This window comes from Zonotrichia albicollis, chromosome 37 (assembly GCF_047830755.1).
Source record: "Zonotrichia albicollis isolate bZonAlb1 chromosome 37, bZonAlb1.hap1, whole genome shotgun sequence".
In the NCBI taxonomy this organism is placed as follows: domain Eukaryota; kingdom Metazoa; phylum Chordata; class Aves; order Passeriformes; family Passerellidae; genus Zonotrichia; species Zonotrichia albicollis.
The window spans coordinates 1,403,991-1,416,296 of NC_133855.1; positions in this window are offsets into that span (position 1 = coordinate 1,403,991).

Here is a 12,306-nt window from a genome sequence, read left to right on the forward strand (position 1 = left end):
ATGCCCTAAGGCTGCATGCCTCGACCATTTGTGCAATGGTAGGTTTTGGGGAAAGTGACATGAGGGATGAGAGAAGGACAAAAACGTACTGACATGCAAGGCTTTAGGTTCTGTGGCTTGTGGGATTTATGCCTTTTATTAGAGGCCAGGTTCCCTGGTGCACACAATTCCTACCTCTTCCTGAGATTTGATTGCTGAGGGAGGAGCTCAGCAGTGCTGAAAGCAGAGGCCTGTCCTTTGGGATGGCAGTGGAAGTGTCCTGAGTGCACATTCAGACGCACCTACATGGCTTCTCATGCCACAACACCAAAACTAAATGTGCAAGGTGGCTTCTTTGAATGACATTTAGTCCTTTGAAATATCTGCAGCAAGTGGTCTGAAATTGCTTTCTGAGCCTGCTCCTTGGGATCAGCTGTGAGGGGCTGAGAGCTGGCCTGAGCATGGTGCTCTGTCCCACTGAGAGCAGCCCCACAGCCTCACCTGCAGAGCAGGCAATGCCAGAGGCCCTAGAGATCTCACCTGCTCCGCACCCACATTCGTAAAGGTACTGTAAATATCACCTGGTGCTGACCTTCCCCTTGGACCCCTTGGTTTAGTCACTCTGGGGAATTTCATTCCTGAAGCCCATGGGATTTCCCCTTGGCAGCTGTGATGGGGATGCTAAGGGAGTGTGGGGCTTTGGGGGCAGCTGCCCGGGCAGGGGCTGAGCTCGGGGCCCTGTTGGGCCCATGGGCCCCAGCAGCAGCAGCAGCAGCAGCAGCCCCAGGGCCCAAAGCCCCGTGCCCGCTGCCCAGCACAGCCTGCCCTGTCCCTGCAGCTGTCAGCCGAGTGGGGCCCAGGGCCAGTGGCCGCTGCCAGCAGCAGGAATGCGGGCAGGGTGAGGATGCCCTGGCTTGGCTTTTGTCTCTTGAAGAATGCGGGCTCAGGGCAGTGCAGAGCAGGCTGGGAAGCAGAAGCCGGAGCCTTTGGAGCCTGCAAGCCTTAAAGATCAGCCCCTGCAGCAGCCCAGATGCACGCGGCCCAGTTGCCAAGGCTCTGGTGGCCTTCAGAGCGTGCAGGTGGATTTTGCATGCCTGTGGCCTGCTGCCAGCTCTGGGCCCAGGAGTCCCTGTGGCTCCAGCAGGAAGGGTGGCTGAAGGTTTGCTGCCTGCTTTGGTGGCATGGCTGCCGGGGCCAGTGCTGTGAGAGCCCCCTGGGTGAGAGCTGGTGAAAGCTGAGCTCCTGGGGACAGCGCTGTGCCCCAGGGCAGGAAAAGCAGCAGCGCCCAGTGCCAGGAGTGGTGTCAGTGGGAGCCCCTGTGCACAGGGACCCCCCAGCCCCAGGGTGGCTGTGCCAGCACCCCCAGGGACCTCCAGCCCTGTGAACTCGGATCAAGAGGAACCCACAAGTGTGCAAACGCTGCCTGCACCCAAAAGAATGGCAAAAACTAGAGATGTTTTAAAAAGAAACAGTATTTATTTGCCGGAGATCGGCAAAAGCTCGAATTTACAGAACACGTTTCATAATAACAATCCTTATAATAACAACAACAACAATGTACAGAACATATTTACATGGGATTCGATGGACTAACAATCTTCAAAACGTATTTACAGAAAACTTCTAATGAACTGAACGTATTTACAAGAAACTTCCAAACTTTGAAACGTATTTACAAAGGCATCGTGTCTGTGCCATCATCTGCATCAGTCCTGGAAGAAAGGAAGCAGCAGAACTGGACTCAGCTGCCAGCACTGAGCCCAGCAGGGCTGGGAGCTGGGCCCCAGGGGCTGGGCCGGGGCTGGCAGGGCTGGCGTGGCCCCAGGCAAGCGCAGGGCAGGCCAGGACTGGTGCTTGTGCCACCACAATCCAGGCCCCCTGCGGGCACTGTGTCCCTGAGCGTGGCCATCCAGCCCAGCCCCAGCCTGACGTCAGGGGACCCAGTGTGTGTGTGGGCAGGGCGTGGGAAGCAGCTGCCGGTCTTACCTGTGGGGCTCCATCTTCATCCAAGGACCATCGGCTCCTCCTCATCCTTCTCGTCCACTTCCATGTCCTCGATGTTATCCGCCTCATCAACCTCCATGTCTTCGATGTTGTCCCCCTCCTCTACTTCCATCTCCTCAACAGGATCTTCCTCGTCCACCTCCATCATCTCTTCCCTCTCCAGCACCATGTCCACTTCCATCTCCTCCACACTGTCTCTGGCACTCTGCAAGGGGCAGCACAATCTCCCAGTGGGCTTCCTGTCCCACACCATCCATTCCCACATGGCTGCAGCCTGCCCAAGCCGGGTGCCCCCTGCCTGGAATGGCACTGTACCTCCACTGGCACAGCAGTGCACATCCTGCTGGGATTGGTGCTCCAGAGTAGGCAGCAGGAAAAGCCCAGGCAGCAGCAACACCTCAGCAGTCAGGGGCAGAGCACAAAGCAAGTGGCAACTGACGCTTGGCAGCCGGTGAAGTGCCTGCTCTGCTCGTTTCCAGGTCCTGGACGTTCCACCTGGAACCCTCTGGGAGCTGTGATGTCACTGAAATTTCAGGGCTGCTGTGCAGTGGGAGACGGGGATGGCAGAATGATCAAATCCTTGAATGGTTTGGCTTGGAAGGGACCCTAAAGATCATCTGGTTCCAAGCTGAGCAACCTCCCAGCACACCAGGTTGCTCTGGCCCCTGTCCCAGCTGGCCTTGGATGTTGCTGGGGATGGGGCATCCACAGCCTCTCTGCACTGGTCCCCATGTCCGGGACAAGCACCCTGACAATAAAGAACTTCTTCCCATCATCAAATCTCTTCCAACTCTTCCAGTTTGATCACATTCCCCCGTGTCCTGTCACTACAGTTCCTGACAAAGAGTCCTCTCCCACTTCCCTGTGGGTCAGGCTGTTCCTGCAGGGTCACACGTGCGGCTGATCCTGCAGACAGGAGAGAGAAGCCAAGCTCCCACTCAGAGAAAATGGGAAAAGTGACATGAGAGATGAGAGTAGGAGGAAAAGGTAGAGACATGCAAGGCATTGGTTTGGGTGGGCTGTGGGATTCATGCCTTTTATTAGACACCAGGTTCCCTGGTGCACTCAGTTCCTGTGTGGTGGCCTGTCCACAGCCAGCCTCTGTGAGGAAACGGAACTCCCAGGGCTGGGAGCACGCTTGCTTAAACTGCTGGTGAATGAGGCTCTAAAGGGATCTTTGTGTGGAACTCCAAACATTGTGTATTGCGATGAAGAGGGTCCAGGGAGGGAAACAAAATGGGGCTGGGGACACAGCGTTTTATATGGGGGGGGAACGGCAGCAGAGCATTCCAGTAAGCCAGGACCAATAGGGTATAAGAGAGTGGGGAACATTCTAGAGGGAGTACATATAAGGAAAATACAGCAGTTGAACTGGGTGATATCAGCAAAATGTGCGGCATCACCATGAGCCTGCAAATGCCCATGGGTGTCACCATTGCATTCAGAGCGATGTCTCTCTTTTTCCTTGGTCACTTTGCCCTGAGGTATTACAGTTCCAATCGTAGGCTTCTGGGCCCTCGTCTCTCCCTCCTTTTTGTTTTCTATAAAGAAGGCTTCTGCCATAGAGTTTTGCAGGCATTTAGCAAAAATGGATACAATAACCAGCACAATGAATACAATAAACAAAGTCCACAAAACAGTCTTAACTAGAGATGAGAGCCAGCTTTTGATCCCCCAGTGTTTGAAAAGTCCAGTGAACCAGTCGCTGTTGCTTTCCATCTGGATCTTGTTTCCTCGATCTTTTAGCAGCTGGATGCTCTGGTATATTGACTGCCTCTGTGACAGCAGGTTGAATAAACACATGCCTTCAAATGCCTGTCAGCCATGACCATGGACAAGAAATTAGGGCTTGACTGTGGAAGCACCCAGATGAAGGCACGCAGCTCAGGGAGAAGCATCCAGATTCCTGCTCCAGTGCCAACAAACGGCAGCATCCTTTTGATTTGAGCTAATTTAGTATCTGGAGGCTTGGGTGGCCTAAAAGTAAACAGATAAAGAGAGTAGAAGGTGAAACCTAAATTCTGGTCTCACTAAACTTTCACTAAACTTTCTCTTTTGTATACCAAGGATGTGATCACAACTTATAAGATGGATCATATATCAATGCTAAAATATAGTTTTTACAAATGTTAAGTCATATATCCTGGTTACTGGTGTGTGAGCTATCTTGGTCTTGGTGTGGGTGTTCAACGCTGCTTCGGAGATCTTTGTCTGTCCTTTTATCCCTTCTCTTTCCCAGGCTGCTGCTCTCACTCTTCGGCTTTCATTCTGTTCTTCTGATGGTGGCTCTGGTGTTTGCCTCGCCATTCCCAGAAATGGTTTTATGATTTTGCTGGAGTCTGTCTTGGGTTGGCTGCTGGAGAGACACAAGTGTATTTTCTTCCCCAAGTAATTAATGGGAACGGGCCCATAATTTCTTTAGATTCAGGTTCTTTGATCAACACAGGTGGCTTTTCTTTTATTTGGGCTTCAGCTGAATTAGTAAAATGCGTGATGATTGGGGGAGTTTTCTCCATAAATGAGTTGTTCAAAATGTTGAATACCTAAAGAGCCTTGGCCAGTCTCTCAAAGGGAGCTAATATCTGGACTCCCCACCCAGGTGATCAAGGATCCTTTTGATGGATCAGTAAACCCTCTTCACTCGGGACTGTCCTGTGGTGGAGCGTGGTATGCCTGTCACATATTTTATACCACAGTGGTCAGAAATGTGTTGGAATCAGTACAAGGTATAAGCAGGAGCATTATCAGTTTTAATTTCCTGTGGAACTGCTAAGGTGCAAAAAATTAAAAAGTGATGCTTTATAGCATCTTTTGATTTTTTCACCAACATGGGCAGAGGCAAAAACTGCACTGGAAAAAGCATCGATTGAGACATGGATGTATTTTAGTCTGCCAAAGCAGCTTAGTGTGTGATGTCTGATGGCCAGATGTGGAGACTCTCTCATCCGCTTGGATTGACTCCAGCTCTGACAGAAACAAGGCCATGTTCCTGACAATTTGGGCAGGTGGCTACAGTGGATCTTGCCTGGTCTCAGGTAATTTTAAAAATCCTAAGCAGCACGGGAATATTTTGATGATGGAAGTGATGGCTGATCCTAGCCATTTCAAAAACTATCTAAGGCATATTGCAGTGATTCAGATGTTCGAAGTAGCCAGTTGAAGTGGTTTTGAGTGAGAAGTAAGTACATATTCACAAGGTCTGCTCCTGCAAGGGAGCACTGATGCTCTCTATCTTTCCTGATCAGTTCTGCAGTAACATTCTGTGAGGTTGTAATAGTTTTAGTAGGTTGGTGTGCTCTGAAAACACATTCAATTTCTGTCAGGGTATCTGAGGTAGTTGAGTCCCACTGAAACATAAATGCATGGCATTTTGGACTTACACCAAGGATTGCCAGGGAGAAAGGAAATTCAGCGTGGTATCTGTGTGCCTGTTTAGTTTGAATCGCCTGGGTTACCTTTTGTACAGCTGCTTCCTCTGCCGGTGTCAGTGATCACGGGGAGTTGAGTTCTTCACTGAGTTTAAGGAGCAGCAGGAACAGTGGCGCAAGATCTTCTGTGGTGATTCCCAGCAGTGAATGTACCCAATTGATGCTTCCACAGAGCCTGTGGAGTCCTCGCAGAGTCTTTGGGTTGTCCTTGATTTGCAGTGTTTGGGGTGTGATGGTTCTCTCTGTGCTTTTTAGGCCGAGGTACTTCCAGGGGGCTTTCTTTTGGACTTTATCTGCTGCAATCTCAAAACCTTTCTCCTGTACTGCAGTGATGACATCTTCTGCTGCAACGTCCAAAATGATTTGAGCTTCTGCACAAATGAGTGTATCATCCATATAATGAAAAACGATAGTGTGAGGATGTCTTTTCCGGATGGGTAAGGGAATTTGGGCTCCAAGCCATTGACAAATAGCAGGGCTCTGCTTCATTCCTTGAGGAAATACCGTCCACTGGTACCTCTGTAAAGGTGCTTGTCGGTTTAGGGATGGAAAAGGCAAACCAGATTTGTCATTAGAATGCAAGGGGGAGTCAACAAATCAGTCATTTAGTTCTATAACAACCATCTATCAGTCTTGGGGAATCATGGAGGCTGAGGGCAGGCTGGGCTGGAGGGGACCCATGTCCTCAATGACCTTGTTGATTTTCCTAAGGTCCTGCAGAAGCCGCTTCTTTTCTTTGCCAGGCTTTTGTATGACAAGGACAGGCGCATTCCAGGGGCTAGTAGATGGTACAATGTGGCCCACAGAAAGCTGCTCCTGCACGAGGGACTGCAGGGCCTTTAACTTTCTGCCTGGGAGGGGCCACTGATCCACCCATATGGGGTCGTTGGTCTTCCTGGTTAACTGAAGGGTGGCACGCTGCTTAGTGGCCCCGTCTAGAAATCCTGAGGTTTTGATAGGATCTCTAGCCTTGTTGCCCACTGGGACAAGAGGTCTCTTCGCCAAAGTGTTATTGGCGCCCAGGTGATGAATGATCTTACTGTAGCAACTGTGCCCTCAGGACCTTCCATGCACATGGTGTCTTGACTCCAGAAGCTGGTAGTGGCTCTCCCGATGGCTAAAATTTCCCCAGCAGTTGGAACCAGGGGCCATCCTTTAGCTAATCAGAGCAGGAAATTATCATCAGGTCCTGTATCTAATAATCCTGAAAGACATCTCTTTCTCCCTTTACACGACAAAGCACACTTTAGAACGGGTCTATTTCGGCCCATAATCTGTGCCCACATCACCATTGGATCAGCTGGTGTGGTGATCATGTCCAGTAGGAGGTAGTCTCTGACTATAACTGTTCCTTCTGGAATGAAAAGGGGAGGATCTAAGCATAGAGCCTGGACAGTTATCTCCTGCATAATGTCAAGGCGACTACATCATGTAGTATAGTGAGTGTCTCCATCCCTTCCCTGGTGTTGGTTAAAATCAAAATGTCTCTGCGCCGTTCTTCAGGCCCGTATTTGCCTGTTGGAATATGGTGAACATAAATATTATGGATTGGAATTGAAAAGGCTCTTACCAGCTGCCTTTGGGTTCCAGGGCAGAACTGTCTTCTGTTGAGTTTCTGCAGCGATTGAGCTGTCCCGATGGATCTGAGGTCACTGTGCTGGTTGTCCACGATGTTGGGGAGAGTAGGGCGGAACGGCCTCACATTTGGTGTCATTGCGCGGGGCCTTTCCACGTCTGTATGGGGTTTTCTGCAGCCCACCGGTTTTACTGGTTTTGGAAAGCATGTGGATGAGGGGGGCAGTGAGGACAGTGGTTGTGACACCTAGAACGGCCCTGGTAATAGCCTGTATTTTTGCAATTCTGTTGAAAATGCCTCATTTCCCCACATTTAATGCAAGGTCATTTTTCATGTATATGTCAGGGAATAAATTGGGAGGCTACTAGCACCCCAAATATACCCTGACTGGAAGCCTTATCTAGGCTGGCATAAAGGTGTTAGGATGCCCTAAGGCTGCATGCCTCGACCATTTGTGCAATGGTAGGTTTTGGGGAAAGTTACATGAGGGATGAGAGAAGGACAAAAACGTACTGACATGCAAGGCTTTAGGTTTAGTGCCCTATGGGATTTATGCCTTTTATTAGAGGCCAGGTTCCCTGGTGCACACAATTCCTACCTCTTCCTGAGATTTGATTGCTGAGGGAGGAGCTCAGCAGTGCTGAAAGCAGAGGCCTGTCCTTTGTGTTCCCTTTGGGAAGGCAGTGGAAGTGTCCTGAGTGCACATTCAGACGCACCTACATGGCTTCTCATGCCACAACACCAAAACTAAATGTGCAAGGTGGCTTCTTTGAATGACATTTAGTCCTTTGAAATATCTGCAGCAAGTGGTCTGAAACTGCTTTCTGAGCCTGCTCCATGGAATCAGCTGTGAGGGGCTGAGGGCTGGCCTGAGCCCGGAGCTGTGTCCCACTGGGAGCAGGCCCACATCCTCACCTGCGGAGCAGGCACTGCCAGAGGCCCTGGAGATCTCACCTGCTCTGCACCCACATTCATAAAGGTGCTCTAAACATCAGTTGGTGCTGACCTTCCCCTTGGACCCCTTGGTTTAGTCACTATTGGGAATTTCTTTCCTGAAGCCCGTGGGATTTCCCCCTGGCAGCTGTGATGGGGATGCTCAGGGAGTGTGGGGCTTTGGGGGCAGCTGCCCGGGCAGGGGCTGAGCTCGGGGCCCTGTTGGGCCCATGGCCCCCAGCAGCAACAGCAGCAGCAGCAGCCCCAGGGCCCAAAGCCCCTTGCCCCCTGCCCAGCACAGCCTGCCCTGTCCCTGCAGCTGTGGCGCAGGGGGGCCCAGGGCCAGTGGCCGCTGCCAGCAGCAGGAATGCGGGCAGGGTGAAAATGCCCTGGCTTGGCTTTTGTCTCTTGAAGAATGCGGGCTCAGGGCAGTGCAGAGCAGGCTGGGAAGCAGAGGCCGGAGTCTTGGAGGCTGCAAGTCTTAAAGATCAGCCCCTGCAGCAGCCCAGATGCAGGTGCCCCAGTTGCCAAGGCTGTGGTGGCCTTCAGAGCGTGCAGGTGGATTTTGCATGCCTGTGGCCTGCTGCCGGCTCTGGGCCCAGGAGTCCCTGTGGCTCCAGCAGGAAGGGTGGCTGAAGGTTTGCTGCCTGCTTTGGTGACATGGCTGCCGGGGCCAGTGCTGTGAGAGCCCCCTGGGTGAGAGCTGGTGAAAGCTGAGCTCTTGGGGACAGTGCTGTGCCCCAGGGCAGGAAGAGCAGCAGTGCCCAGTGCCAGGAGTGGTGTCAGTGGGAGCCCCTGTGCACAGGGACCCCCAGCCCCAGGGTGGCTGTGCCAGCACCCCCAGGGACCTCCAGCCATGAGAACTCGGATCAAGAGGAACCCACAAGTGTGCAAATGCTGCCTGCGCCCAAAAGAATGGCAAAAACTAGAGATGTTTTAAAAAGAAAGAGTATTTATTTGCCGGAGATCGGCAAAAGCTCGAATTTAGAGAACACGTTTCATTATAACAATCCTTATAATAACAACAACAACAATGTACAGAACATATTTACATGGGATTCGATGGACTAACAATCTTCAAAACGTATTTACAGAAAACTTCTAACGTACTGAACGTATTTACAAGAAACTTCCAAACTTTGAAACATATTTACAAAGGCATCGTGTCTGCGCCATCGTCTGCATCAGTCCTGGAAGAAAAGGAAGCAGCAGGGCTGGACTCAGCTGCCAGCACTGAGCCCAGCAGGGCTGGGAGCTGGGCCCCAGGGGCTGGGCCGGGGCTGGCAGGGCTGACATGGCCCCAGGCAAGCGCAGGGCAGACCGGGGCTGGTGCTTGTGCCACCAAAATCCAGGCCCCCTGCGGGCACTGTCTCCCTGAGCGGGGCCATCCAGCCCAGCCCCAGCCTGGCGTCAGGGGACCCAGTGTGTCTGTGGGCAGGGCGTGGGAAGCAGCTGCCGGTCTTACCTGTGGGGCTCCATCTTCATCCAAGGACCATCGGCTCCTCCTCATCCTTCTCGTCCACTTCCATGTCCTCGATGTTATCCGCCTCATCAACCTCCATGTCTTCAATGTTGTCCCCCTCCTCTACTTCCATCTCCTCAACAGGGTCTTCCTCATCTACCTCCATCATCTCTTCCCTCTCCAGCTCCATGTCCACTTCCATCTCCTCCACACTGTCTCTGGCACTCTGCAAGGGGCAGCACAATCTCCCAGTGGGCTTCCTGTCCCACACCATCCATTCCCACATGGCTGCAGCCTGCCCAAGCCGGGTGCCCCTCCTGCCTGGAATGGCACTGTACCTCCACTGGCACCGCAGTGCACATCCTGCTGGGATTGGTGCTCCAGAGCAGGCAGCAGGAAAAGCCCAGGCAGCAGCAACACCTCAGCAGTCAGGGGCAGAGCACAGAGAGAGTGGCAACTGCCGCTTGGCAGCCGGTGAAGTGCCTGCTCTGCTCGTTTCCAGGTCCTGGACGTTCCACCTGGAACCCTCTGGGAGCTGTGATGTCACTGAAATTTCAGGGCTGCTGCGCAGTGGGAGATGGAGATGGCAGAATGATCAAATCCTTGAATGGTTTGGCTTGGAAGGGACCCTAAAGATCATCTGGTTCCAAGCTGAGCAACCTCCCAGCACACCAGGCTGCTCTGGCCCCTGTCCCAGCTGGCCTTGGATGTTGCTGGGGATGGGGCATCCACAGCCTCTCTGCACTGGTACCTGTGTCAGGGACAAGCACTCTGAGAGTAAAGAACTTCTTCCCATCATCAAATCTCTTCCAACTCTTGCAGTTTGATCCCATTCCCCCGTGTCCTGTCACTACAGTTCCTGACAAAGAGTCCTCTCCCACTTCCCTGTGGGTCAGGCTGTTCCTGCAGGGTCACACATGTGTGGCTGAACCTGCAGACAGGAGAGAGAAGCCAAGCTCCCACTCAGAGAAAATGGGGAAAGTGACAAGAGAGATGAGAGTAGGAGGAAAAAGTAGAGAAATGCAAGGCATTGGTTTGGGTGGGCTGTGGGATTCATGCCTTTTATTGGAGGCCAGGTTCCCTGATGCACTCAGTTCCTGTGTGGTGGCCTGTCCACAGCCAGCCTCTGTGAGGAAACGGAACTCCCAGGGCTGGGAGCACGCTTGCTTAAACTGCTGGTGAATGAGGCTCTAAAGGGATCTTTGTGTGGAACTCCAAACATTGTGTATTGCGATGAAGAGGGTCCAGGGAGGGAAACAAAATGGGGCTGGGGACACAGAGTTTTATATGGGGGGGGAACAGCAGCAGAGCATTAAAGTAAGCCAGGACCAATAGGGTATATTGGTATATATATATCAGGTCCCCCAAGAGTGGGGAATATTCTAGAGGGAGTACATATAAGGAAAATAGAGCAGTTGAACTGCGTGATGCCAGCAAAACGTGTGGCATCACCATGAGCCTGCAAATGCCCATGGGTGTCACCATTGCATTCAGAGCGGTGTCTCTCTTTTACCTTGGTCACTTTGCCCTGAGGTATTACAGCTCCAATGGTAGGCTTCTGGGCCCTCGTCTCTCCCTCCTTTTTGTTTTCAATAAAGAAGGCTCCTGCCACAGAGTTTTGCAGGCATTTAGCAAAAATGGATACAATAACCAGCACAATGAACACAATAAACAAAGCCCACAAAACAGTCTTAACTAGAGATGAGAGCCAGCTTTTGATCCCCCAGTGTTAAAATATAGTTTTTACAAACTTTAAGTCATACATCGTGGTCGTGGTTTGAGAGGAAGTGAGGTTTTTGGGACGCTGTGGTCACACCAATGGGTGCTCAGATTGAATATAGGCACCTGGTGCGGCCACTGTGGACATGAATACGCCTCTGAGAACACAGGAGTTAAAAGCAGAGAACTCGCAGGGGAAGCTCTCCTGGGTTCTGTCAGGGAAAAAAGGTCAGACCTCCCCTGCCATCTGGGCGGGGGAGGGGAAGCCATGCAGCCAGGTGAGGAAGGTCCGGCCCCGAGGATGGAAGGGTGGAAGAGTGGAAGAGCACCGAGAGGCATCGGGCAGCCCCCCACCCCCAGGAGAGAGAGAGAGAGAGAGAGAGAGAGAGAGAGAGAGAGAGAGAGAGAGAGAGAGCCAGCCTGTGTCTGTGACTGTGCTACCTTGAAACTTGATAACGTGTGCCCGCAGCACGGATGGGAAGGAGAAGGGAGGGAGGGGGGTGCAGCAAGAAGGTGTCCGTCCGCTGTGGGAGTTCTGGGTAGGCAGAGCCCGAGATTTTAACCCTTATTTTGGACAATGAAAACTTTGCAGAACAGTAACCTTTCTAGAAGAGAGATAGAGATGAAACAGAGGAAGAAATGGACAAGTGTGATGAAAGTTCCTGCAAGTGAAAGATGTCAGAAGAGCGGGGAAGAATCTTAGGTGAGAAGAGATGATGCAGTGGCCTTAGCTGGACTTTTCTTGTATAGCCCTGGACAGAACCATGTTTCCTGTGACACAGAGACTGCATCCAGGGGGAGGCAATGGCTCAAAGCCAAGAGGGTTAAGTGATGAGATACCTTGGCCCCAGGGGGTGAAATCTGGGGGGGACAGGTGTCCCGAAAGTGAGACACTGTGCTCTTTTTGGACCGGGACAAAGCATCCTTAAAAGGAAAACCCTAGAAGCAGCTCTGGTCCATGTGTAGTGGTGAGAGCCCTGGACATGGAAGGAAGAGGTCACGATGGCAGATGTTCACCAGGTGGTGCCACGAGTGACATGGGAACACATGTGTGGGAATCCATAAAAATCAGAGAGTTTTAGGAAGGTTGTAAAAAGGACAGGCCACAGAAACAGCAAGAATTGTGAAGTGCTAAAGCAGCAGAAAAAGATATATAAGCTGTAGTGAAGACAACAGGGCTGTGTAATGGGCCTGTAAAGTTGCAA